This window comes from Canis lupus, chromosome 8, assembly GCF_003254725.2.
Source record: "Canis lupus dingo isolate Sandy chromosome 8, ASM325472v2, whole genome shotgun sequence".
Taxonomy (NCBI): domain Eukaryota; kingdom Metazoa; phylum Chordata; class Mammalia; order Carnivora; family Canidae; genus Canis; species Canis lupus.
In genome coordinates this window covers 12,952,344-12,978,601 of record NC_064250.1, presented here as the reverse complement: position 1 = coordinate 12,978,601, position 26,258 = coordinate 12,952,344, and the positions used below count along the sequence as shown (strand labels likewise).

Sequence of the window (26,258 nt, the reverse complement as noted above, 5' to 3'; positions counted from 1 at the left end):
GGACTGCCATCTTTAAACAATGGCATGGCTTGTTTCCAGATTGTGGGGTGGGAGTGAGGATAACACTTTTAGTGATGAAGTTGGCATTTCCCATCTGTTGTACTTCAAACAGAGGCCTCCTTCTCTCTACCAATCACAAATATAAAAACTCTGCTGATACTTTGACCATCTGGATTTCCCATGGTATCCTGTTTTCACACCTGGAGAGTCAGAGCAGACCTTTGATTGATGTTTTTCAAAATTGTCTCATAAAATTAAAGGACAGACGAACAGCATTTTTCCAAAATTGTAAGCAGTAGAACCAACATTCATAACTTTTGTTACTGCTTTTAGAAAAATGCTTTTTTTTTAAAAGCAAAACATTGCATTCTGACTCATTACTGCTTATGTTTAACAGGGTGAGAGCTAAGATTAAAGCAGTGGGTAATAGTCCCAAGTTCAAAATTAAATTCAATGAGTTCTGTATTCTACTTTAATTAAAATATTTACAGGTTTGTGGTTTACTTTCTCTTAGGGAGCCAGATACCATCTTCATTTGGTCAGCTGGCAGACTTTGCTAATTGGAGAGCCATGTAAAATACCACTTTGAATCTGTTCTAGGGTATGGCTTTATTCTGAATTACTATAAATTAGCCATTTCCGCAGACCTATCTACCTCTGTCTGCGGTACCAAGCCTAGCTTGAGTTCTAACGGCTGCTTTAGAAAAATGCAGTAGGCCCCAAATTTCCTTTTCTCTCCTTAGTTACTCCTCAAGCAGCAATTTGCCTATTTTTGCTGTTTCCTAATTTTTAAGAGTGACAGGCAAGGTATTAAGCTTTGGTTTCTCTCTAGATCCTATCAGTTTCCTCAAACACAGTTATCTCCTCTGTTAGCCCTGGTGTGCTGCTGGGGATTACCGGGCCCCCCTGGCCAGCTGCTGCCTTACCCCTGAAGAACTATTTGCTTTTAGGGAGCTAGGAACTAAGTCCCCTAAGTGTTACACACTTGGAAACCCCTTAGCATGAACCACAGTGTAGAAACAGGAACTCTCATCCCTTTCCTGGCATCAGAAAAAAGGACCTGGGCACTTTTAAATATCATATTTTTTTCCTTTCATTTTTAGGTCAGAATAGGGAGCAGGTGCAGTCCTATGGCAGAATGATGACCCTGGCTAGGATTCTTTTGTCCGTTAATTCTGCCCCAGTGAGGGAAAGTCTTCTAAATAATTATTAATATGTTTGAAAGGTACAGCACAGGGAGACAATTAAATACAAGATTTGGGCCATCCACTCTGAACTGCATAGCATTACTAATAAATATGATAAAAGAAACTTTCATCAAGTTAAGAATGTGGCATTTGAAACACATTGCTGCCTCATTGGTGGGTTTACTTCCTTCTTTCTTTGTAAAGCTTCACAGTAAGTGGCCCAGTGTGAAACTGGAACTCGGTATGGGGAAAGAGGACGGGTGGAGGAACGGTCATGTTATTAAGTTATTGCAAATGTAGTGACTGGTGATTTCACACGTACGCATTCCACATTACAGGAAGCTCACACATATAAGAAACCGTGCCCTGTTGGCCCCTTACCACCAGATTTTCCATTGCCTATCTCTAAAATCTAATGCTTGTTTTTTTTTTTTTTATCATGTCAGTTTGCTTTTCTATAGTGAAGAAGGAATGCGGTCATATGAATTTCAAGGATAAGAAAGCAATCTACATGCATCCAGCAAATCTAAAGGACAAAAGAATTTTTTTCAGTCACTTGAAGCATGGTATGTTCTTCCTTCACTTCACAATGCTTCCTTTGAGATGACTTTTTGTGTTGTTGTTTTTTTTAATGAAACCAAAATAATCTTGCCAGTAGGGTCATGGAAAATTTTACCAACTCCATTTGTTCATAGTTGCCCATCCCTGCTCATTTCTTTTCCTTCTTTATAGACAAAAACTTTAAAAAAAAAAAAAAAACCTTTCCTTTTTCTGTTATAGAAAGTTATTTCTGGAAAAAAGCTTCTAAAAATTTGAACAATATAAAGGCATATAAATTTGAAAAAGACATACTCTGTCTCCCACTGCCCTTTCTTCCTGCCACATTTGCTTTTTACCTGTTGGTAGAACCAGAGTCTGTTTTCTTTCTTTCTTTCTTTCTTTCTTTCTTTCTTTCTTTCTTTCTTTCTTTCTTTCTTTCTTTCCTTTCTTTCTGATTAATGCATTGAGAGAGAGAGAGAGATTGAATCCTCAAGCAGAGGCCCTGCTGAGTGCAGAGCCCAACACAGGGCTCCATCCCCAGACCCTGAGATCATGACCTGAGTGGAAACCAAGAGTCCGACACTTAACCAACTGAGCCACCCAGGCGCCCCTCACTTAGGGTTTCTATGAATCCTTGACAAGTGTAGTAAAGACACATGGAGAACTGGATATCAACTCTCCTTTTTCAACACTCATGTTTCTAGAAGATGCACAAGGTGAAGGAGGGAGAGAAAACTGAACTAGACCAAAGAGAGATGAGAAGAAAGATGCAGCTCCTTTCTCCTCCCTTGAAGGTCAGCTCCTTAAGGATGAGGTTTCTCTATTAACTGTCTTTATAATTTATCAGGTTAGGAAAAACTACTACCAAGTAGTAGTGCTGAATGAATGAATAGGAATGAAAAGCAGGAGGAGTGCCTGGGTGGTTCAGTGGGTTGTGTCTGACTCCTGATTTTGGCTCAGGTCATGATGTCAGGGGTCAGGAGATGGAGCCCTGTGTCGACTCCGTGCTGAGCATGGAACCTGCTTAAGATTCTCTCTCTCCCTTTCCCTCTGTACCCCCTCCCACAACCAGGCTTGCACACGTGCTCTCTCTGTCTCTCAAAAAAAAAAAAAAAAAAAAGAAAAGCAGGAATAAACTGGCTAAGGTTAGGCAGAATTCACTGAAATAATTTAAAGGCTTCTTGTATTTAAAGGCTTGTATTTTCTATGTCTACCTTAGGTTTTTATTCTGTAAGTAGCCAGCAGATGCCACTTTGAGGTTTAGTACCATAGGTAGTTGCTGCTAAATTAAACTAATATTAAAGATAAAAACTTGTTTGGAATAAATCCATACTTGGAAGAAGAAACTTTGAACCATTTCTACCTTTAACTCACTGGGGGATTTGTACTTCAATGGTCATTAAGATTCATAAGTCCATGGTCTACTTTTGGGAAAAAGAGGCCACAGGGAATTCTCTAGACTTAGTGCCCATCTCTCCCACCACTGTGGCAGCAACTGGTTGAGCCAGGAGCCAACACCTGACCAAAAGGATAGCCTGCTTTAGGCTCTCCAGGCCCCCTCGAGGTAGCTGGGAGTGGCACTAGGTTATTATCTGAACCAATCAAAGCCTTTCTCTTGGGAAGTCGGAACTTGAGACAGAGAGACCTGGAAAGAGAAAAGAGCAGACTCATTTACAAACCAGGTAGTCCAGTGTCCATGCAGAAAACTAGGGATGTGGGAAGAGAAGATAGTAAGCAGAAACTATGAGCCAAAAGATGACTTCAGTAATGCAAGTGATGAAAGAAGGTATAGAAAACCATCAGTTAGTAGAATAAGTCTGCCAGGAAAGGAATAGGATGCAGCAGTTGCTTCAGGAGTGGTGAGATGCTGGAGAAACTGCTGTTTTATTTCAAACAACATTTTAGTTCTCTGTGAGGCCTGCCACATAGTTCTGGAAACCATTTACTTTGCTTCCTCAACCCTCCCAAGTCTCCCTACACTGGAAACTCTTACTCTGAGGTGAATGAGTAGCCTCCATATTTTGCAACTTGAAAAATCCCCATATGTCAGAAGAGCAGGTTGTTTAGAGATAATCACAAACATCCCTTCCCTTGCAGTTTGAGAAAGACATTATAGAATGACATATAGATGGTCTGAGCAGAGCTTTACATGGTGGCAAATGCTTTGGGAGGGTCACTACAACTCAAGGTCTTATTTTCTCTGCTGTGGACTTTGAAATTTGATTTCATCCATGTAGCCAGTGTTGGCTTACATCAAGTATACAGAATTACAATGTGAGGTAGGACTTTTTAGAGATAGGGATCTCCTTTTTACAGTTTTTGGCACTACTGAACTCCTTTTCTTTACCAAGACTCCCTTTGGGCTCCTCACCCTTTTTTCTGAGCATTACTTTTTTTCCTCCTTTAGTTTCATAAACACATATGTTCCTTATGGTTTGCCTTTCATCTCTATCTCCTTGCCTTCCATGGAAGTGCTCTCCACTGCCACGGTTCTCCTCTATCCTGATGACCACTTTAACACCCTTCCAGATTTCCAAATCTCTTGGACACTTGCACCTGAAAATCTCACCAGCATCTCATTTTCAATGAGTTCAAATGGAGATTACTTTCTTTTCCTTGGAAGTTCTTCCTCCAGTGTTCTTTCCCCTTCTCTAAAATGGGACCTCAGTGAGTCAGACTCAAAGTTCAGAATCCGTTTTACTTGTTTTTTTTCTCCTATGGCCAACAGCTATCGTTACAAAGTCCTAGCAATTCTACCCATGTAATGCCAGTGTCATCCATTCTCCTCTATGTTCATTATCTAGTGCTGCATAATAAATCATGCTGAGGTTTAGCAGCTTAAACATGACATATTTATTGTTTCACACAGTTCTTGAGGATTAAGAATCTGAGAGTGGCTTAGCTTAGTTGGTCTCATGAAGTTGTAGGCAGACTTTAGCTGAGGTTGTAGTCATCTCAAAGCTTGATCAGGGCTAGAGAATCTGCTTCAGAGACCATCCATGTGGTTGTTAGCAGGTCTCTGTTCCTTTCTGGCTATTGGCCAGAGACTTCAGTTCCTTACCTGGTGGGTCTCTCTACAGGGTTGCTTACCACAGGACAGCTTGCTTCTCCCCACAGGTAGAGAGAGGGGGGGAGTGAGAGAGGGAGGGGATGGGCGAGGGGAGACTTAAGATGAAAGCTGTAGTCTCTTTATACCCAATCTTGAATATCATACACCATCAGTTTTGCAATATTCTATTTGTTAGAAGCTAATCACTAAGTAGAGCCCACACTTAGCATGAGGGAATTAAGGGAGAAATGTCAAAGAATTTGTGGACATTTTTATTTTTAACCGCCCCACTTCTTTGTTTCTACTTCTAAGGTCCTAGGTCAGGCTCTCCTCTTATCACTCCTCATCAGTATTTGTTCTTAAGATAAAAGCCAAGATATTTAATATGGGCTACCTGGCCCAGGTGTCTGCTTCTGTGCTTCCACTTGACTGTATTCTATTTATCTATTGGTTTGCTTTTTTCTCTTTTTTCTCTTTCTGCGTCTTTCTCTCCCTGTCTCCCATATTCAAACTTCCCAAGAGAGAAGCTTTAAGTAGTTCAGGCAGTCAATAGCTGGTGTCACTCTAGGTCACCTCATAGGGGACTGGAGAGCTTTGGGGAGTCTGTCTTTTGGTCAGGTGTTGGCTCCTGACCCAATCAGCTGTGCTTAAGGTGGTGGGTGACTTAACCCTGCCTTATGCTTCCCTATGTCAAGCCACAATCTCCCCCCCACCTTCTGCTGTGCAGCACTGGCCTTTTTTGGAAGGTCACAAGAGCCATTTTCCCATCTGCCATAGAGCCTGTGCTTGGCCTGCTCCTCTGCCTGGCCAGCTCTTCCTTCTCTATCTCCTTCTGGTCCCCGCTTGACTTCAGAGCATCTTTACATCCCAGTAGATGTTACCACTTCAGGTGTGAATTCCTGATCCCTTCATCTACATTAGGTTCCTTGTGAGCTCTCCCAACACCCAGTACTTTTCCTTCACAACTCTTGCTTGTGTAGTCATTTAACATTTCATTCCTCCATTGGACTATAGCCTCTGTGACCCTTTTGCTCACAATGTCTGACACTTGAAGTGAGCACAGTGACTATTTATTATAAGTTTCTTGGCTCTTCTGTCATATGCTTGGTGGCATAATTACTCTTTTTCCTGCATTCATGCTTTTCTCTTGCTCACACACTTTCAGTGATCCCTGAGTGCCTGCAACACAGAGCCATCACTCTTTTGTCTGGCATTCAAGGTCCTTTGTAATGGGGGCCAGCTCTCTTTTCTGGTTTTGTTTCTTAGCATTCCTTTTAACAGACTCAAGAGCTCCAACTGAAGTGAATCACTTGCTTCTTCTAAAGCATACTTTACGCTTTACTCATTACATCTTTGCTCCTATTGTTCTCTATATCCTGTAATGTATTCTTACTGAGATTATATAAAAATCTTTAGGAAACCTTTTAGTTTGTTTCTTGTCGGTTGTTTATATATATAACTCCTGAAAATTTTGCTGAAATTAATTTAAATCATAGATATCATGATATTTAACTCTTAAATACTATGAGAAAATAACTCTTTCTCAAACACAATTCTATTTTTATACTTACAAACGAACAATAATCTCTTTATGTCATCTAATATTTAATCTGCTTTATATTTCCTCAATGTCCTCCAAATGTTTAATTACAATTGACTTAGTCAAATTAAAAGTCAGACCAGGTCCACACACTGCATTTGGCATTTATGCTCTTGATTGACTAGTTATTCATCACATGCAGATTTGGGCCAGTGTCATTTCACTTGGCCTCAGGGATATAGGTCTGACAGGTTTAGGGCACAACCAGTTTGAGAACCCCAAGAAGGCCACAGGTTCAGAATTTTGACTGCTCTGGGAACAAGCTAAGATGACCCAACTATTTCTTTCTAAACCCTTCCAAGAGTAAAATCTGGCCTGATCTCCTGCTCCCCACCCCTGTTGGTCATGCTCCAGCCACATTGAGCTGCTCTCCCTTGTCACTCACTATACCCAGGCCCTTTATATACCAAAGCCTTCCTGTTTGCTTATGTGGCCACCTAGATTCTCTAACTCCCACTTTCCTGCCCTCCTTCCCTTCTCCCTCCAGCCTATCTTTCTACACACTTTACACATTTTATTTGCCTGATGAATTCCTATTCTTCCTTTAAGAATCAAGCACAAATGTTACTTCCTCTGAGAAGCTTTTTTTTTTTTGTCTCCCCCACTTCCCCACCCAGACTAGGCCAGAAATCCCTAAACTCCTGTTAAGTTCTCTCACTGAACCATACTTTTCTTCTAGAGCACTGATCCAACTGCAATTATATAATTACTTATGGAATTATCTTTTGAATGTGTCTTTCCCAGCTGAGACTTACAATTCCATAAGGAAAGAGCCATATTTGTATTGCCCACAGTTGTATCCCAGAATTTTACATAGGGCCTCACAAATACAGGCCATCAGTAGAATATTAATGACTGGATGGATGGATGGATGGATGGATGGATGGATGGATAGAAGTAGATATGAAGCCAGTCAAGTTTCTGGGGAGCTCTGAACAGTGAATTGACTGGGCCAGTAGGATACTATAGGGCCTGCTTTGAGTCTGGATGGGCAGATCTGGAGAATGGTCAGAGGTAAGCTCCTTTTGGGTAAGAGAAAATGAAAGGAAAGACATTTGTTCCATGGTATCAACTTGGTCAAAGGATATCTTTACTTTCCTTGCATTTACTCTGGAGATACAGAAAATTTTTCTCAAATCCACTTATCCTTGATGACAAATTACAAGGAAATTTAAAAGTCCCTGCAATTTCTTGGCTTTGGAAATTTTTTTCTTTTTAGGTGAGCATCTCAGAAATTGACTTGGATTCCACACATTTCCCTGAAAATTATTAGACTCAACACAACAGAAAGTCTGTTCCAAAGCATATTCATCTTTTGGAGAATTTCACTAAATAATTTCCTACAGACATCTCAGCAGTTCCTTCCATAATGTTCTGAGCAAATGTGTTGGAGCCACTTACACACGGTGCTTTCCTCATGATGGCAGAGCCCACAGACACTATTTACATGCACCAGTGCCATTTAGATCTTAACTATAAATTACCGCATAAAGGTTAATAGAACTGAGCCAAGCTTTAGGAAAGGCCTTATGCACAAAATTGCCTCATATATTGGTGGATGATAATAGAAATAAACACTGGAAAGAACAAGAGGTGTGGCAGGGATAAAAGAGCAAAGTTCTTTGAATATTACTGGAAATCCCTATCCATGGATCAGCAGGGCAGAGATGTTAATTTCTAGGGAGCTTTTTTATTCCAGCAGCAGAAAATTCATTTTATGGTCATTTGTTTCCTATTGCCCTTTTGGCCTTCAATTGGTAAAACAGTCTGTTTAAAATGCCTCCTGAATTAACTCCAAGATTTTCCTTTGGTGCTGATAAGGCCTTTCTCCTGAAAGAGTAACAGCTAGCAATGTTGGTCAGAGAGGCCTTCCACTCCCCAAACTTTATAAATGTCCAGTAACTTTTTTAGGTGAAAAAAGGCCCACCTGGCTTATATGATGCTAATGTGATGGTCAAATGATTTTACTTCAGCCTCGTGCGTGTTGGTTATATTTCTTATCTGCTTTTGAACAGTTGCTGGGAACCTAAAACATGTCTAAGTCCATCACTCTCTAAAATGAAGCATGACAGGTACATGTCTGGGTTTGAAATGAGTTACAACCAACTTTGTAGTCACTCTGACAATTTACACAGGAAAGCAAACAGATGAAGTTGGTAGCTTCAGCTCTCATTTTTTGAGTCTGTCAGATTCTAGATCAGAAGGTGTCCACCATACCTAGTTCCTAAATCTTACTGGTTTAAAGACCTAAGTGAATGTACAGGACTTTAGCCGATTCTCACATGTCAACCCAGGACACTGAAAGGGTGAGCAATGCTCAACGTCTGGTCTTCGGGTCTCATCCCATAACTGTGAGAGCAGTTGCAGTGATGCTTCCATCAAACCGTCCCCTCAACGCCCCCTGATCAGGCCTCATGGGCTGCAACAGGTTCAGACTGATCCCATGTCTCCCATCCATGCACATGTGGACCTCTGATCTGGAGGATGCAAGAACCAGCAAGGCCCGGCAGAGTTTATAGGTGTCACCTCATCCATCACGGTCTTGTAGCTCCCTGAGGAACTGAGTGCTGTTCGGCAGCTCAGAGGAAGGCACTCCAATAAGAAGTAGAGAATACGGTCTGAGAAGGGGAGAAGAACCTGTGGAAGGGGAGTAATCAATCATGTGTGGGTGCAGCAAGAGAACAGTGGTGTGAATGACCCCCCTCCCCCTCAGGTAGGAAAGATGCTCTCAGCTGCCCAAGATGCCAGGTTTCAGTTTCCTCCCTCAAAGAACACATGAGGACCTTTCCTGTTTGCTCTGTTTGGACCAAAACACATCCACGGTATAGTGTGGTGGGAGAGGAACAGTTTCGTCAGCTTTGTTATTCTCCAAGGAAGCCCCAAACCGGGGATCAGAAACAGAAATTGTCCTACTGTGTCGGCTCTAAGTCGCTGGAAGCTAGGTCTGTCTTGGACAGAATTTTGCAAGTCGGGCTGAGGAAAAGCAAATTTTCTGTATGACCGAGGCTCAACTTTCATTGCAAACATCTTGTTTTCCCTGACCTCATTTTGAATCTGGCATCCCTGAATTTATCCAAAAAATTTAAATCTTTTTGTATTTTCAGCCTCTCCGGATAAAAGGGCCCCACATTGCATAAATAACGGTTTCCTTTTCTTTCTTTCTCTCTCTGTCCTCTCCACCCCCCTTATCTCAACCTATCTATCTGTCCAGCTGTTTGTCCAGCCATCTATACTAAAGCTACTTTTTTTGTTTCAGGGAGGTACTTCTTGGCTCTGGTAAACTGGCATTTAGTAAATAAATCCAGACTCCCTTTATGATTTTATAGATTGAGCATGTATCCATACTGAGCTTTTGTTTTTTACATTCATCCTCTAAACTATGAAAAGAGCAATCGGAAATCCTTCGCACTCAAAAACACTTTCCCTGATAGCTTTAGTCAGCATTGTTGTCTCTCCCCTTCCTAATTTATTTAGGATAATACTTCGAGTTTTATTATATGTTGTATCAGCTTTCTAGCTGCTGTAACAAATTATCATAAACTTAGTGGCTGAAAACAACTCACATTTATTCTGTTGCAGTTCTATAGCCTAGAACTATAAGAGTGGTCTCATTGGAGCTAAAATCAAGATGTTGATGGGATTTTGTTCCTTCTGGAAGCTCTGAGGAGAATCTGTTTCTCTACTTTTTCCAGCTTTTAGAGGCTCCCTGCGTTCCTTGGCTCATGGTTCCCTTCCTTCATTTCAAAGACAGCAAAATAGTATCTCTGTGAGCCTGCTTTCTGTCATCACATCTCTTTAACACTGTCTGCCTCCTTCTTCCCTTTGAAGTACGCTTGTGATTACATTGACCCACCTTAATAATCTAGAGTAATCTCCCTATTTTAAGGACAGCTGATTAGCAATTTAATTACATCTGCAACCTTAATTCCCCTTTGCCATGTAACCTAACATAGCGAGGGGTCCTGAAATTAGGTTGTCAACATTTCTGGAGGGTGTTTCCCATTATTCTGCCTCCCATATATTGTTATTCCTTTATAAAGTTTTCCCCATTTTGATGTATGGAGATTTTGATCTAAGTAGATGGTGGACTTCTTGAAGGCAAATCTGTGACAAAATATTTTGCTTTTCTGTGTTTTTGGTCTCCCCCATCAACATTTTCAAAAATGCCAGAATTTGATAGGATCTTGGTAAATACTTACCAGCAGCTCCCAATGGCTTTGATGACTATAGTCATCCTTATTCCATTTGATTCTATCTTTCGTGGAAGTTTGTACATACAGAATATTCAGGTGCAGATGCACTACATTTATACATCTGGTGGTTAATTTTTACTGGAAAGACTTACTGAAAATGGCTAGTGGTTAGCCTCTTCACAACTCTATTTCAGTTTTATGGTGGATAAAATAGACTAAGTGGAATTCTGACAGAACCTTCCTTCCTGGAAAGTCCCAGAATCTCCTATGGTAGAAAACAGCCACAATATTCCTAGCAGATTTCAAAGAGAATCCTGCCTCTGGCTTGGACTTGACCAGGGATGTCACCTTCTCTCCCTAAGACCAAAGAAGTTTTTCCAACAAGGAGCTCAGAAATGAAAAGTAGCATTTTACCCTTGTTAATTCAACTTTCTGTTTAAGTTTTGGCCCAGTTAAAATATGTTTAACCACAGGCACTGTAATTATTAATCCATTTAACTACAATAGCTATTTGTCAGGTACTGGATTGGTCCAATGGTCAAAAAACATTTTTCTGATAAACATTTTTATAGGGTTTACTATGTGCTAAAGTTTTTTTCTAAGTGACTAAACCATACTATTTGATTAGTCCTTGTAATAACCCCCCAAATAAGGTACTATTATTATGCCAGATGGGGAAGAAGGTTCAGAGTGATTAAATAATTTGGTTAGGTGGAGGGGATCCTGGGTGGCGCAGCAGTTTAGCGCCTGCCTTTGGCCCAGGGCGCGATCCTGGAGACCTGGGATGGAATCCCACGTCGGGCTCCCAGTGCATGGAGCCTGCTTCTCCCTCTGCCTATGTCTCTGCCTCTCTCTCTCACTGTGTGCCTATCATAAATAAATAAAATAAAATAAAATTAAAAAAAAATTTGGTTAGGTGGAAGATCCAGGATTCCATCCTAATTCTGCAGTTATTGCTCTTGGCCTCTATCTACATCATGCTGCCTCCCTTTTAGCCAGTTCCTGCTTACAAAGAAGTTACATGATAGAGAAGGTTATATGATAGGTTATGATACGGAGGACAAAGAATATGCAAGAAACCACAAATACAAATTGAACTACATGTTTTGTACATTGCTGTATCCCCAGCACCTAAAACTAGGGACAGAATAAATATTTGTCGAATGTTGTTGAAATACTTTGTGATAAATACTGTGAAGCAAACAAATTGGACGAAATGACAGACTCTCATGGGAACTGACTTGCTTTATATGGGATGGATGAGGGAGGGCCTCTCAAAGGAGGTAACATTTGAGTGGAGACCTGAAAATTTTAAAAAAGGGGAACCATGAAAAGAACATGGAAGAGCGTTCGGGCAGAGGACCAGTATGGTCAGAAGCTTAAGGTGGACAAGAGCCTGAGATTTGAGAATGGTGGGAACCAGCATGTGGGGAGCAGGTGTGGAAGGAGGTGAGATGAGGGTGGGCAGAAGCTGGATGGCATAGGGCCTTAGGTCACTATAATTCCTTGGGGCAGGATACTGTGTAAATGCCACAGAGGGCCCCAAAAGGAGGGCACAGGGGACCTGTCCTTGGCATCTTTTAATTCTGTTAGAAAGACAAAGCAAGCAAGAAAAAAAGAAAAAGAAAAGATGTATTTTAGCCACTACTCCCTGTTCTTTGGTGAATATCTTCATTTGTGACTTTTTGTTTCATTCCTTATTTCCTTTTTGGTGACTTAAAAATTACTCTTACATCCTTTTCTGATCTTTAGAGGACTTTGACTCAGATCAGGGACTGGCTTTTAACTAGTGCACCTTGAAACATTGGAACATCTACTTCGTTATCTGGTTAGATTTTGATCCATGTGATGAAGCTCTGATCTACAGTAATTTTAACTGGGTCCAACTAGGTCATGAGGTCCTAAAGCTAATATTTTACATTTGCAATGTTTTCCACAAGGTCTAAATTTGGTTTGCCAGCTTGTTCTACCTTGTGGCCTTTGTTTGAAAGTTCTGACTCACCGTGGAACATTGTACTGGAAGACCACACACTATTTCTGTAGTGGTGTCTTGGTTATGAAACTATATCCAGGAAATATTACAGCAGGCCTGATAACAGCCAAAGAAATGTAGGAAGCTGAAATGAACTTGTAAAACCATAATTTTCTTCCTTTTTTCAAAATGGCATTTGAAATAACACCCACCTAAAACGTACGACGCAGTGTTTTAGTATATTCAGAGTTGTGTAATCAACACAATTAATTCTAGAATACTTCCTAACCCCAAAAAGAAACACTCTATCCACTAGCAGTTACTGTTGTGTCCCCTCCCTCAGCCTCCTAGGCCTATGCAACTATTAATCTAGTTCGTGTTTCTATAGATCTGCCTGTTCTGAACATGTCATGTAAATGGAATAATACAGTGTGTAGTCTTTTATGACTAGCTTCTTGTACTTAGCATCATGTTTTCTAGGTTCCCCTATATTATTGGACCTGCCAATACCTCATTCCATTTTGTTGCTGAATGATATTCCATTTTACAAATACTATATTTTTGTTTATCAGTTGGTGGGTATTTAAACTATTTCTACTTTTTAGCTATATGGATAATGCTGCTATGGATGTTCACCTGTGAGTTTTTGTGTGGGTGTAGTTTTCATTTCTCTTGGCTTAAGAAATGGGAGTAGAATTGTTGGGTCATGTGATAACTCCACATGTAGCATCTGAGGAAGTGCCAAATTACTTTTCAGATTGGTTGCATCATTTCACATTCCCACCAGGGCTCTATGGGCCTTCTAATCTCCCCATCTCCTCACCAACATTTCTCATTGTGTCTTTTTTAGTACAGTCATCTTAGGGGGTGTGAAGTGGTAGCTCATTGTGGCATTAATTTGCTTTTCTAATTATCATTTTCCTTTTTAAATGCCCCAATCTCCAAAACGATATTTTTTGAATCACTGTGGTATGAGCATGCCCATGCGAAGGAGGTCACATTGTGACCTAATGGTATTGTGAAAGTGTGGAAATAATAGATGAACAGTGAGCCCCATGTAGAACCAAAGGTTTTTAAAGTAAGGATTTGCAATCCTAGTTTAAGACATTCATTAAAGATTCTAATGTTATAGACGATGCTGTAGCCCTGAGAATTGCATTAGATCATTTACAACAAATGACTTCATTTATCTACTAAACGTGATCTAAGTACTTCAGAAACATTCTCAATCTTACCCGTCAAGTTTCCATTGGTCTAATCAGTGTTATTTCTCCTATTTTAGAAACAACTGTCAGAGGGAACTTGAGTTGCCCAATATTATATGGTGGATGAGTGGTGAGGACTTCTCTCCTGATCTTTATCATTAATGTAGAAAGTCATTTAGCCTCAGAATCAGCAGAGATCTTGGAAGTCCTATATCTTATCACTCAATATAAGAATTCCCACAGTAATGTACATGATTGAACACTTCCAGTGACGTGGAAGTTTTTCACTGTATAAAGCAGCCTATTCTGTTGGAAGTTCTGACTTTTTTTTTTTTTTAACTGAGCCCCCTTCTACTCCCATGTCTCTTCTATCCACTGCTACTTATTTTGTCCTTTAGAACCAGTAAGAGTAGAAGTACCTAAAAAGATGCTCAATAAATATTTGTTGAATGATTGAAATTATTATCTAATTATTAATAGTAAGTGTTCATGTATTGTTTTTATAATTTAAAATAAAAATAGAGAAAAAACAATAATCTCTCAGCATACACATATACATACTCACACATTCCCCTCCTGCCACCTCAACATTTCAGACTTTTGTTTCTGCTTTCTCTTTTGTCTATATGCAGATTTTAATATTAATATAGAAGTAATATTATTATAGAAAATTCATAAACATTAAAGAAGAAAAATTTTATTTTTTAAGCAAATTTGTTTTGTACTTGTACTCTGTCACTTTGTTTTTTGAATGTGAGATTCTTAATGGCTGTGTATAGTGCCCCATAATACAGACATGCTATATTTAAATATTTTCCTTTTTAATTATTTTTATTTATTTATTTGAGAGAGCGAGTGAGTGAGAGAGAGCATGAGCAGGTGGAGGGGCAAAGGGAAAGGGAGAAGCAAATTCCCCTGCTGAGCAGGGAGCCCAACATAGGTCTTGATCCTAGGACCCAGGGATCGTGACCTGAGCCGAAGGCAAGATGCTTAACTGATTGAGCCATCCAGGTGCCCCTAAATATTTTCCTTTTGATAGACATTTATGTGCTTTCAAATTTATAAAGAGAGTGACATCCTCTCTTTCAGTCTTCTTTTCTCCAAATGAACCATACCTATTACCTTAAAACCCCCTTATATTCCCTTTTGCCTCTGGCTTGTTTTACTATTGGACACATACTCTAATTTGCCAACCTCCTTCTTCAAAAGTGGCTTGCAGAACTGAGCATCTGATCCAGACAGAAGATGATGAATGTGGAGTGGAGGTGAACCACTACATTTTTTTGAACATTGCACTGTTATCCATGCAGACTGAAATGGCAGTAGTTTTTCTTATTTCCTTTTATCGGGCTTCTAGAAGCACAGGTCTGCCCAGCCTCACAGAACTTACCTGCTGCTCTTTATTTCCAGTGTCCCTGGCTATTCCTTCGTGGCCATCTGAATTCTCAGGTCTCTTCATTTCTGCTGCACTATGGGTGATTCGTCCCCATGCGGTGGCCAGCCACTTCGTTTGGTCTGGCAGATCTTTAACACCAACAATTTGCATCACCTTAAAAATACTCTAGATAGAAGTCTAAGTGATTAAATGCAAACAGCTTTTCTTACTTGACAAGACTTTCCTTCCCAATGGATAAAAGTAAGGAAGCTAAGTGATATATGAGGTTTCATAACTCATTTGTCTTCCTCCCATTTTGCAATTCGGGAGCTAATATTGGAGATTAAATAATGGACTTAGTTGACTTCAGTGCACCTGCTGCTGAATGTGTAAATTCATCCCTTCTCATACAGTCAGACATGACTTGCTAAGCAGCTTCCAAAGTAAAAGTAGTGACATGAATAATTCTGCCTGGAAATAAGGTCAACCCTGTTCTCCTGAGATCTGCACTGTGCGCAAGGAGCAAAGAGCTACATAAACCTTGTACCTCGAAGAACTCTGAGATCTGTCCTCCTCCCTTCCCCCAATGCCTCAACACCAAGAAATGTAATACAGGATAAGAGATTTTTAAAATCTGGATTTTGGGATCCCTGGGTGGCGCAGCGGTTTGGCGCCTGCCTTTGGCCCAGGGCGCGATCCTGGAGACCCGGGATCGAATCCCACATCGGGCTCCCGGTGCATGGAGCCTGCTTCTCCCTCTGCCTGTGTCTCTGCCTGTGTCTCTACCTCTCTCTCTCTCTGTGAGACTATCATAAATAAAAAAAAAAAAAATTAAAATCTGGATTTTTGTGGAAAGAAAGAGCATAATATATTAAGACATGGCTGCCATGTAAAACTATTCTTGCAAAAACTAGAAAGTCTAGAAAATAAGGATATAGCAAATCAAAGTGTTAACAGTAATTTTCTGAAGTTAATGACTGGAGAAGAGGGTTTTTTTTTAATCTTGATTTAAAATAATTTTCTGCAATGACCATGTATTACATTGTAACATGAACAAAACTAATTAGTGTGTTTATTCCTTGTACTTTGACTAAATTAAAGGGTCAGTTTTTTTTCTTCCTTGTGATAAATTATTTGGATGAAAAGTAAATTTGAGTGGGAGACTGGACAAAATTACTTCAGAGTTCATTCCAGCCCCTAAGTCTTTCTGAAGTTACCATCAGATTCAGTCAGCAAAATAGATGGCAAACCATGACACAGCACAAATCATATTTTTTGGATTTACAGTTGTATATAACAGAAATCACTCAAACTACCTGAAATGAAAAAGCAGAATTTTTTATAAGGACACAGACAAGGCTGATAATTAGTTGATTGCTCTTATATGGTGATGTTGGTTATTTACATTTTAATTTTTTTATAAATTTATTTTTTATTGGTATTCAATTTGCCAACATATAGAATAACACCCAGTGCTCATCCCATCAAGTGCCCCCCTCTGTGCCCGTCACCCAGTCACCCTCACCCCCCACCCACCTCCCTTTCTACCACCCTTAGTTCATTTCCCAGAGTTAGGAGTCTCTCATGTTCTGTCTCCCTCTCTGATATTTCCCACTCATTTTTTCTCCTTTCCCTTTTATTCCCTTTAACTATTTTTTATATTCACCAAATGAATGAGACCATATGTTTGTCCTTCTCCGATGGACTTACTTCACTCAGCATAATACCCTCTAGTTCCATTCACGTCGAAGCAAATGGTGGGTATTTGTCCTTTCTGATGGCTGAGGAATATTCCATTGTATACACAGACCACATCTTTTTGATCCATTCATCTTTCGATGGACACTGAGGCTCCTTCCACAGTTTGGCTATTGTGGTCATTGCTGCTATAAACATCGGGGTGCAGGTGTCCTGGCGTTTCACTGCATCTGTATCATTGGGGTAAATCCCCAGGAGTGCAATTGCTGGGTCGTAGGGTAGCTCTATTCTTACCTCTTTGAGGAACCTCCACACAGTTTTCCAGAGTGGCTGCACCAGTTCACATTCCCACCAACAGTGCAGGAGGGTTCCCCTTTCTCCACATCCTCTCCAACATTTGTAGTTTCCTGCCTTGTTAATTTTCCCCATTCTCACTGGTGTGAGGTGGTATCTCATTGTGGTTTTGATTTGTATTTCCCTGATGGCAAGTGATGCGTAGCATTTTCTCATGTGCTTGTTGGCCATGTCTAGGTCTTCCTCTGTGAGATTTACATTTTTAAATGCTCTGTTCCTGGGGCGCCTGGGTGGCTCAGTGGGGTAAGGGTCTACCTTTGGCTCAGGTCGTGATCCCATAGTCCTGGGATGGAACTCTGCATTGAGCCCTGAAATGCAACAGGCTCCTGCTGAGCAAGGAGCCTCTGGCTGCCTCTGCCCTTGTTCATGCATGCATGCTCTCTCTCTCTCAAATAAATAAATAAAATATTTTTTAAAAAGGGAATTCTTGGGGATCCCTGGGTGGCTCAGCAGTTTGGCGCCTGCCTTTGGCCCAGGGTGCTATTTTGGAGTCCTGGGATTGAGTCCCACATTGGGTTCCCAGCATGGAGCCTGCTTCTCCCTCCTCCTGTGTCTCTTCCTCTCTATGTCTATTTAAATAAATAAATCTTAAAAAAAAAAAAAAAAGGGAATTCTTCCTTCCTTTAAAAATAAAGAAATAAAATGCTCTGTTCCTGGTTGCTCTGAGACCCCCAAAGGCCTCCTCATGCCTCAGCCACCCCTGCTTATCTTCTGGGGATTTCTCAGGATTCTGTGCTCCATCACAAAAAGGGTAATGCCTGGAAGGGCAGCAGACTTCCAGGACTGTGTAGTAGCCATCTGACCTTCACCTGATTTTTTTTTTCCTATGCCACTGTTAAGTATTTTGAAAGTCACCCTAGGTTACATAGAACTCATGGACAAAGATTTAGCTGGGCTTCAGGAAGGCACTAGAAGCTGTCTGGCCTCTCCTACCATTCTTTTCTCTGTGCATCTGCTCCATCCTCTCCTAATGCCTTCTCTTCCTTTGTGTTCATGGGATGGAAATTATGACCTTTGCCAGTTCACAAAATTTTCATCTGATGCATCCGGCCACTTAAAGAGGGACTGATTTTTCTCCCTTTCTCTGTCTTTTCCTTCTGATTTCAAATGTCCAGGGAAGAAAATAAATGGCCAGTCTTCAGTCATGTGCCTACCTGTGCCAAACATTTATGACCCTATGGTGAGAGGGGAACATAGCACCCAACCATTGCTTTTCCCATTATAACACATAGATGGAGGGGTGGGCACTTCCAGATAAATGGGGAATCTTCTAGAAGTCAAGGAGTGAGGCATAAAATATAAGGTCCCTAGTGCATAACTATTTCTCAACCTTTCCTTAATTAGGGCTTCTTTTTCCAACAATCTCATCTCTCCATAAAGGAGCCTCTAAATAACTGCATCCTTACAATTTTACATATATATAAGTACTCAAAGTGAGCTTTTAAACTCTTGTTCTACAACACATTTTTACAAACTTGCTTATTAGTGTTTATGTTCAAGGCAAATTAGAAGTAGAAATTAAGAAGGGGGGACACCTGGGTGGCTCAGCGGTTAAGCATCTGCCTTCAGCTCAGGGTGTGATCCTGGAGTCCCAGGATCGAGTCCCACATCGGGCTCCCTGCATGGAGCCTGCTTCTCCCTCTGCCTGGGTCTCTGCCTCTCTCTCTGTATGTTTCTCATGAATAAATAAATAAAATCTTTATAAAAAAAAAAGAAAAAGAAATTAAGAAGGGGCAGTAAGGGTGCCCCTGGGTGTCTCAGTTGGTTGAGCGATTGAGCATCAGACTCTTGATTTCAGCTCATGATCTCAGGGTTGTGGGATCACCCTTCATGGGCCCCATGTTGGCTTTGCATCAGGCTCTATGCTCAGTGGGGAATCTGCTTGTCCTTCTCCCTTTGCTCTCCGCTGCTAGCTCTCTAGCTCTCAAATAAATAAAAACATAAAATCTTAAAAAAAAAAAAAAAAAAAAAAAGAAGACGAAGAGGCAGTAAGAAAGTAGGCAGGTTTGCCAGGATGGAATCCGTGTGTGTGTTTGCACATGTGTCTTTTTGTGTATACACACATATATATTCAAGAATGCAAAAGGTAAAAATATATCTGGGGCCATTTTTCCATAAAAAATGATCATAATTCTAAATAATCTAAGAAGTCATCACTGCAAAGAAGTTAGTATATCATTGTTGATAAATCATCTTCATAACTAGAACTCTCCATTTTGAAAGGCTAAATTACGTTCAATATACATTTAAGAAGGTACAGAAAATTTTGATGCATTGATGAAGAGAATAATTCTCAATGTAGGAGTGGGAGTCCTTGATATCTAAAGACATGAGTTTCATGTAGCTGGAAAATTACTGCTCAGCAATGCTCGATGAGTACAGATTGCTGGGCAGTTGTTATCAGTTAAGCAGTCAAAAGGCTAACTATATTTTTCACTTGAATATTTGGGCAGTGGATTATCTTGGACACGTCTTTAAACAATTCTTCCACCACAAAATGAGACTGACCATTACTACCCACTTGTTAGAGTTAGAAAAGCTTCTTATATGTGAAAATCTTTTGAGATCTTTGAAGATGTTAAGAACGTTATTAAGTAAGAAGTTATATAAAAATCTATTTTGGATTTTGTAAGAACCACTGTATTGGTAACAAATTTACTTCTGATGAAGGAACATGAAAGTAAATGGTTATTCTGTTTAGGGGCTTTATGAGTCCATTTTAAATCATTATTTATTCAGATCAGACCTTTATTGGTCACTTGTCATAAAGTTTCTATTAATTATTTCGTATTTTAGTAGTTTGCAACTCCAGATTATATATCTTTTTTGAAGTTAGATTGAGGACTTTATTTCATAAACCACAGTTGTTCAGATCGTGTTTTCTCTTATTTTTATTATGATTATAAAATAACATCATAATGCCTCATAAAATTCAAATTATAGAGAAAATAGTCACTCATAAATCCCATTCCCTATGCAACTATGATCATTTTCAATATAAATACGTGTTTTTATGAAGCTTCACTAGTAGTTATGTTCAGTATTGTATTTCTCTTTTTTCCATGCTGCTACTTGTTATTGTAATTGTCATCTTCAAAATGTGAATAAAATTCTATTGAGTGAATGTACTAAAATAATGAAATAATCTACTTCACTGTTTTTGGATATTTAGATTATCTCCTTTTTTCTGTAACAAAAAATGTACCCCTTCTCCCTTCCTAAATTGTGTAGTTCTAGATAGTCCATGAAATTCTAAATACCTGCCATGGTCATAGCCTGCCTCTGAGGAAAATAGCCACAGACAATTCTTTCCTCATAAAGTTTCATACTCTAGGTACTAGTGGACCAAGGGATCTGTGTCTGGGCCAAAGGAGACACGTTTAGGCTGGATATCAGAAAGGCCCATGAAGTGGCTCTGTAAGACACTCTGCCCAACAGCATGGCACCATGTTGGATGGGCTCAAACTGATCCAATTATCTCCTATGTCTTGGTAAGTATAAACCTGAGATTACACAGAGAAGTCCAGATGCTCTGTATACCCTTTTGGAAAGGGCAAAAGAGTATCAGTACACAAGTCATGACTCACCAAAGCTACTACCATGTTCTGAATAACTATGAACTGCATTTCTCACTTGGCATGAGGTGTAGTGTACTTGCCAGTGTCAGAGTGCTGGGACTCATTGTCATAGGTCAGCTTCTGATACTGTCATCCGTGTCAGTTCCTCATGGAAGTAACCTTCCATTGTCTAATCATTTTTTTATTCTTTTAGATGACTTTCTTAGGATAAATTACCCAAAATGGGATTAAGGAGTATAAATATTTTTGTGGCTCTAGATACATATTTTCAAATTATTTGATTCTGATATTTCTGAGACTTTTTCAGTGAATCTTCTGCTCTTTTTGTTCTGTATTTTCTGAATCTTTTAGCCATCTCTATGGCTATAAAGACTGTCAAGTTTTAGAGTCCTTTCGATCGTAAGGTTCACCATTACTTTGTGAATGGCAGGAGTAAAGCATGGTGTTAATTAGGTTGACATGATGCTTTCATATCACTTAAAAGTTTCATTTCATAACTTTTTAAAAGTTCTTTTAGACTTTTGTGCATGTATAAAAAGGAATTATAAGCACACTATATTGATCAATATATTATTTAAGTTTTTTGGAATCCAACTCCTCGGAGCTACTTTTTGACTCAAATTCATCTATATGTTTGTTTTTCCATCATAGCGCTATCTCTTGTTCTATCAAGAACATTGATAAATTGACATTACTTGAAAGAATTAATAATGTCTTGAAGAATTTTTCCAAGTCATTGACACCTACACTGAAGATTTTTAGGTTGGCTCTTTCTTGAGCTTACCAAAACTTATTAACAGAGAGTCTTCAGACAACAACTCACATACCTTTCTCAAACAGTCTTTGGGTTTTGTTGACTGAAATGTCCAGAGATAACATTGTCTCTCTAGCCACCTGGACATGCATAGACAGCACATCTGTTCCCTGACAATAACAATTATATTATCAATTGTAAGACACATCCTGATTTCAGAGATGTTAAAATATACATAAATACACACACATATATATGACATGTGCAAATGACTAATTATAGATAGCTATATAATTCCATCCCAGACCTCTATATAAAACCGTCCTAGATCTCGACATGGATGACTCCTACATACCTCAAATGTGTTTATATTAGTTCTCCATTGCTGCTGCAAAAAATCTCCACCAACTTAGTGGCTTAAAATGACAGAATGTGTTATTTTACAGTTATGAAGGTCCAGAGTCCAACACAGGCTTCACTTGGCTAAAATCAAGGTTTTAGCCATACACCCCACTTTGGGGAGTTCTAGGTAAGAACCCATTTCTTTTTTTTTTTTAAGATTTTATTTATTTATGACAGACACAAAGAGAGAGAGAGAGAGAGAGAGAGGCAGAGACACAGGCAGAGGGAGAAGCAGGCTCCATGCAGGGAACCTGATGTGGGACTCAATCCCGGGACTCCAGGATCATACCCCAAGCTGAAGGTGGCACTAAACCACTGGGCCACTGGGGCTGCCCAAGAGCCCATTTCTTATCTATTGCAGCCTGTAGAAGCCATCCCCATTCCTTGGCTTGCAGCCCCTTCCATCTTTAAAGCCAGCAGTGGCCCATCTTTCTCACATCCCTCCACTCTCTCACTCTCCTTGCCTCTTTCTTTCACTCAAAAGGACACTGGGCCCATCCAGACAGTCTAGGATAATCTCATCTTAAAATCTTGAATCACATCTATAAAGGCCCTTTTCCAGAAAAGATAACATATTCATGGGTTCTGAGAATTAGAACATGGACTTCTTTGGGTGGGGCGTGATTCTGTGTACCACAGTGTACAAACTAAAGTCATGATACTCCTTCCTGATCCAGTGTGCTCCTCCTTCCATCTTCTCTTTCTCAGTAATTTAAACCACAGTCTATCAATTGCCCATATGAGAAGCCTGGATGTCACCCTAGGATCCTTCCTCTTACTCATTTCCCACATCCAATCAGTTCCTCCTAAAAAGCATATTAAGTCTCTTGAGTTCTAACTGTCACTACCCGGGGCCAGATCCTCATCACCATCTCTTACCTGTTTCCCTACAAAGGCTTTCCAGCCAGTCTCCCTGTCACCAGATATGATATATCTCAAAACATACCAGAGTGAAATTTATGCACAGACGTTTTCCATCCTCTTCAGCATCATAGCAGCCGGAGAGAAGATGCACTCATAGTAAAATGCTGAAGACACATATTTGGATAGCACTTTACAAAACACTTTCACATTCTGACCACAGTTAGTCAATTCCATAGCCAGGTGAGTCAGGTCCTACTCTCCTTATCAGTGGGAGATAGTTACAGACTAAGGTTTTGAAACAAAGTTTCATGACTCTCAAATCAGCTTTCTACGGTGTCACCTCCTTACTCACTGTCAAATGACAGTGTCCAATGGCTCAGTGTCATTTCAAATGCCACACATTCAAAGGCACTTCCTTCCTCTGGCTTCCCTGGTTCTGTCATTGAAATCCCCACCCCAGCCTTCACCCACCTCCAGATTTACCCTTGACTTTACTCCATCCTTATCCCACATCTAGCCGGACACCAAGGCTGGTTGAAATTTCCTTTGAATTCTCTCTTGCCTTTTCCCCGCCTATAGTCAGAATGTCCTGTTTTCCTTTACTGCTAAGCCAGTTCAGCTGCCTTGTTTCTAGTCTGACTTCATTCTCTGTATCACTGTCAGAAATAGAATCTGGAAACATTTTATAATATCACTCCCTAGGTCAAAATCCTCAGTGGACTCTGATTTTCTATTACACTAACCACTAGCCTCTTATAGCTTTATTTTTTTTTTAAAGATTTTATTCATTTATTCCTGAAAGACACAGAGAGAGAGGCAGGGACATAGGCAGAAGGAGAAGCAGGCTCTATTCAGGGAGCCCAATGTGGGACTCCAACCTGGGACTGCAGGATCACGCCCTGAGCGAAAGGCAGATGCTCAACTGCTGAGCCACCCAGGCGTCCCTTGTGTACCTTTAAAGCCCCATCGTAATTGGATGCCTATCTATCAAATTTACATAATTGCCAGCATACTCCAAACCCCTGTTGTAGACAGGCTGACCACCCCATTGACCACACTGGTTTTTCTCTCTGTGCATTTGCCCTTGTCAGCGTCTCACTTGGAATGCTTTCTCTTCTCCCTCTGCCTTTCCAAACCTTAGTCTCCTTTAATACTTGACTCAATTTACCTCATCTCTGAAGCCTTTATTCATTAACCAATCCTCAGGGATTATGGCCCCCTCTAATTTACCGAGTACCATTATGACTTAGTAATCAAATGCCTCACATTGTACATGTTGTCTTATATACATTAGTCTTGTCTCCAACCAAACTGTAACCAGCTTGAGAGAAAGGTCTAAGTTTTCTGTTTTTACCAGAAGTAAATTTTTTTTTACTGGTTCCTTTAATTACCCCCGAACTAGAGATTCATCTGAGAAGTAATTAACTACTTTAGGAGTTAATCCAGCATATACTTTGAAGCAGAAGCAATTCTGCTTATTAGTTCAATTCCTTTTAGTATTTCAAACCATTAAGATATTGAAGTCTACTTGACAGTTCAAAAATTTACAGTGATTGATGATAGGTAACTGATAATAGCTGAAAACCCCAACTGAACCATCCACAGTTTTTGAAGAGGGACAGAATGTAAATAACTAATATAAACTAAACACAACCATCAAGATAGTAAAGTCATAGACTATTTGATGAGATCTTCCTTGCTTGTCAAGTGTTGCATGAGACTATAAAGTTGGAGAAGATGGAAGCATTTGGAAGAAGGTCTGACTCGCTTCCCCAGTCACAGGGAACTCAGCAAGTTTAGGAAGGGTAGTATGCGGAACATAGTCTAATGATCAAATCAACATAGGCATAAAATGAAGGCAATGAGAATAGTGTTAAAATAAGATCTTTTTTTTAAAAAAAGCTTTTATTTATTCATGAGAGACACAGAGAGAGGCAGAGACACAGGCAGAGGGAGAAGCAGGCTCCCTGTGGGGAGCCTGATGTGGGACTCAATCCCAGGACTCTGGGATTGTAACCTGAGCCAAAGGCAGATGCTCAACCACTGAGCCACCCAGGTGCCCCTCAAGTAAGATCTTTTGATCAAGAAAATGAGAGGTTAATTTACAAACTGATGGAGTTGTTGCTCTGAAGACAGTCACAACACTGATTTACAAACAGTAACAGCACCACCAAAACCAGCCTGAAAGCAACTCTGTAACCAGTGTATCCAAGTGCAAGAGCATAGACTCCAAGACACCTTATAAAGATTTCTCTCTACATATTATTGATTTACTAGTTTTGAAACTTAGTTTTTTTTTCTTTATTTATTTATGATAGTCACACACAGAGAGAGAGAGAGGCAGAGACACAGGCAGAGGGAGAAGCAGGCTCCATGCACCGGGAGCCCGACGTGGGATTCGATCCTGGGTCTCCAGGATCGCACCCTGGGCCAAAGGCAGGCGCCAAACCGCTGCGCCACCCAGGGATCCCCTAAACTTAGTTTTAAAGTCTAATCAAATAAGCGTTGTTCAGGTCTTTCCAGGGAGAAGAGACAACTTTCTTATCATACAGTGATTTTCAAGACACTATTCAGAAAGCAGTACAACCTCTTCCTCTACAACACACACACACACACACACACACACACACACACACACACTTACACACACACACTACAAAATGTCAAAGTCATTAGCTGTTTGTACCCTAGATGCGGAAGAAGGAACTCCCCAGATGATTTTTAAATTCTGGGGCAATTACTACATACAGTTTCAAGAGCCAGAAGTAGGAATCAATCTGCCAGGCAACTATTAGGAATGGAATTGCTTCTGCTTCAAAGTATATGCTGGATTAACTCCTAAAGTAGTTAATTACTTTTCAGATCATGCTGTGGTGACACAGAGCCTAAACAGAAAACTGCTGCCACCCAGGCCTAAGGAGGCGGAAGAGAAGGAAGGTCACGATTTCTGTTATCTTTTGGACTGTGTCTAATGGGACTAGCTTAAAAGCCAAAGAAGCAAAAAGCAGGGTTTTGTTTGTTTTAGCCAAAAACGAAATAACAAGTCTTTTTTTTTTCTTTAAGTAAATTAGTTGTTTAAGTGAATCAACTACTGGTTGTTTGATCATTATAAAGATTTTACTGGAATTGAGCTGCTTGTCAAAGACTCTGTAAGTAACCAAATGCTTTGGTTGAATTACCTTTAGATCCATTTCGACTTTGATAATGGACTAAATTTTCCTAGTGGAAGATGATAGAATACCCAGTCCCCAGACTCATTTCACTTCAGAGGTACTTAACGGGAGGTGAAGAAAACACTGGTCTAAATGGAAAGATGGGGAACACAGATGGCATGTGGCGTGCCTGTATTGCTGTCTTCCCCCTTTCGGACCCAAGACCATCCCTGTTCCTCATGGCACTCTTAACTCCCACCAGGTTTGCACCTGGCTTCAGAAACCTTCTCAACATAGGGGTGTGGGAAACTGCTAGTGTCACGAGATTTCTCTCC

General features: G+C 40.2%; 1 long non-coding RNA gene across 1 annotated transcript in view; it reads left to right on the top strand.

The window, feature by feature from the left end:
- LOC112657568 (uncharacterized) overlaps positions 1-26,258 on the top strand; it is a 49,440-nt gene that overhangs the window by 9,421 nt on the left and 13,761 nt on the right. The window contains exon 2 of the long non-coding RNA XR_007412268.1: positions 1,634-1,753. This is a non-coding gene — a long non-coding RNA (uncharacterized LOC112657568). The remainder of the gene's footprint in view (positions 1-1,633; positions 1,754-26,258) is intronic.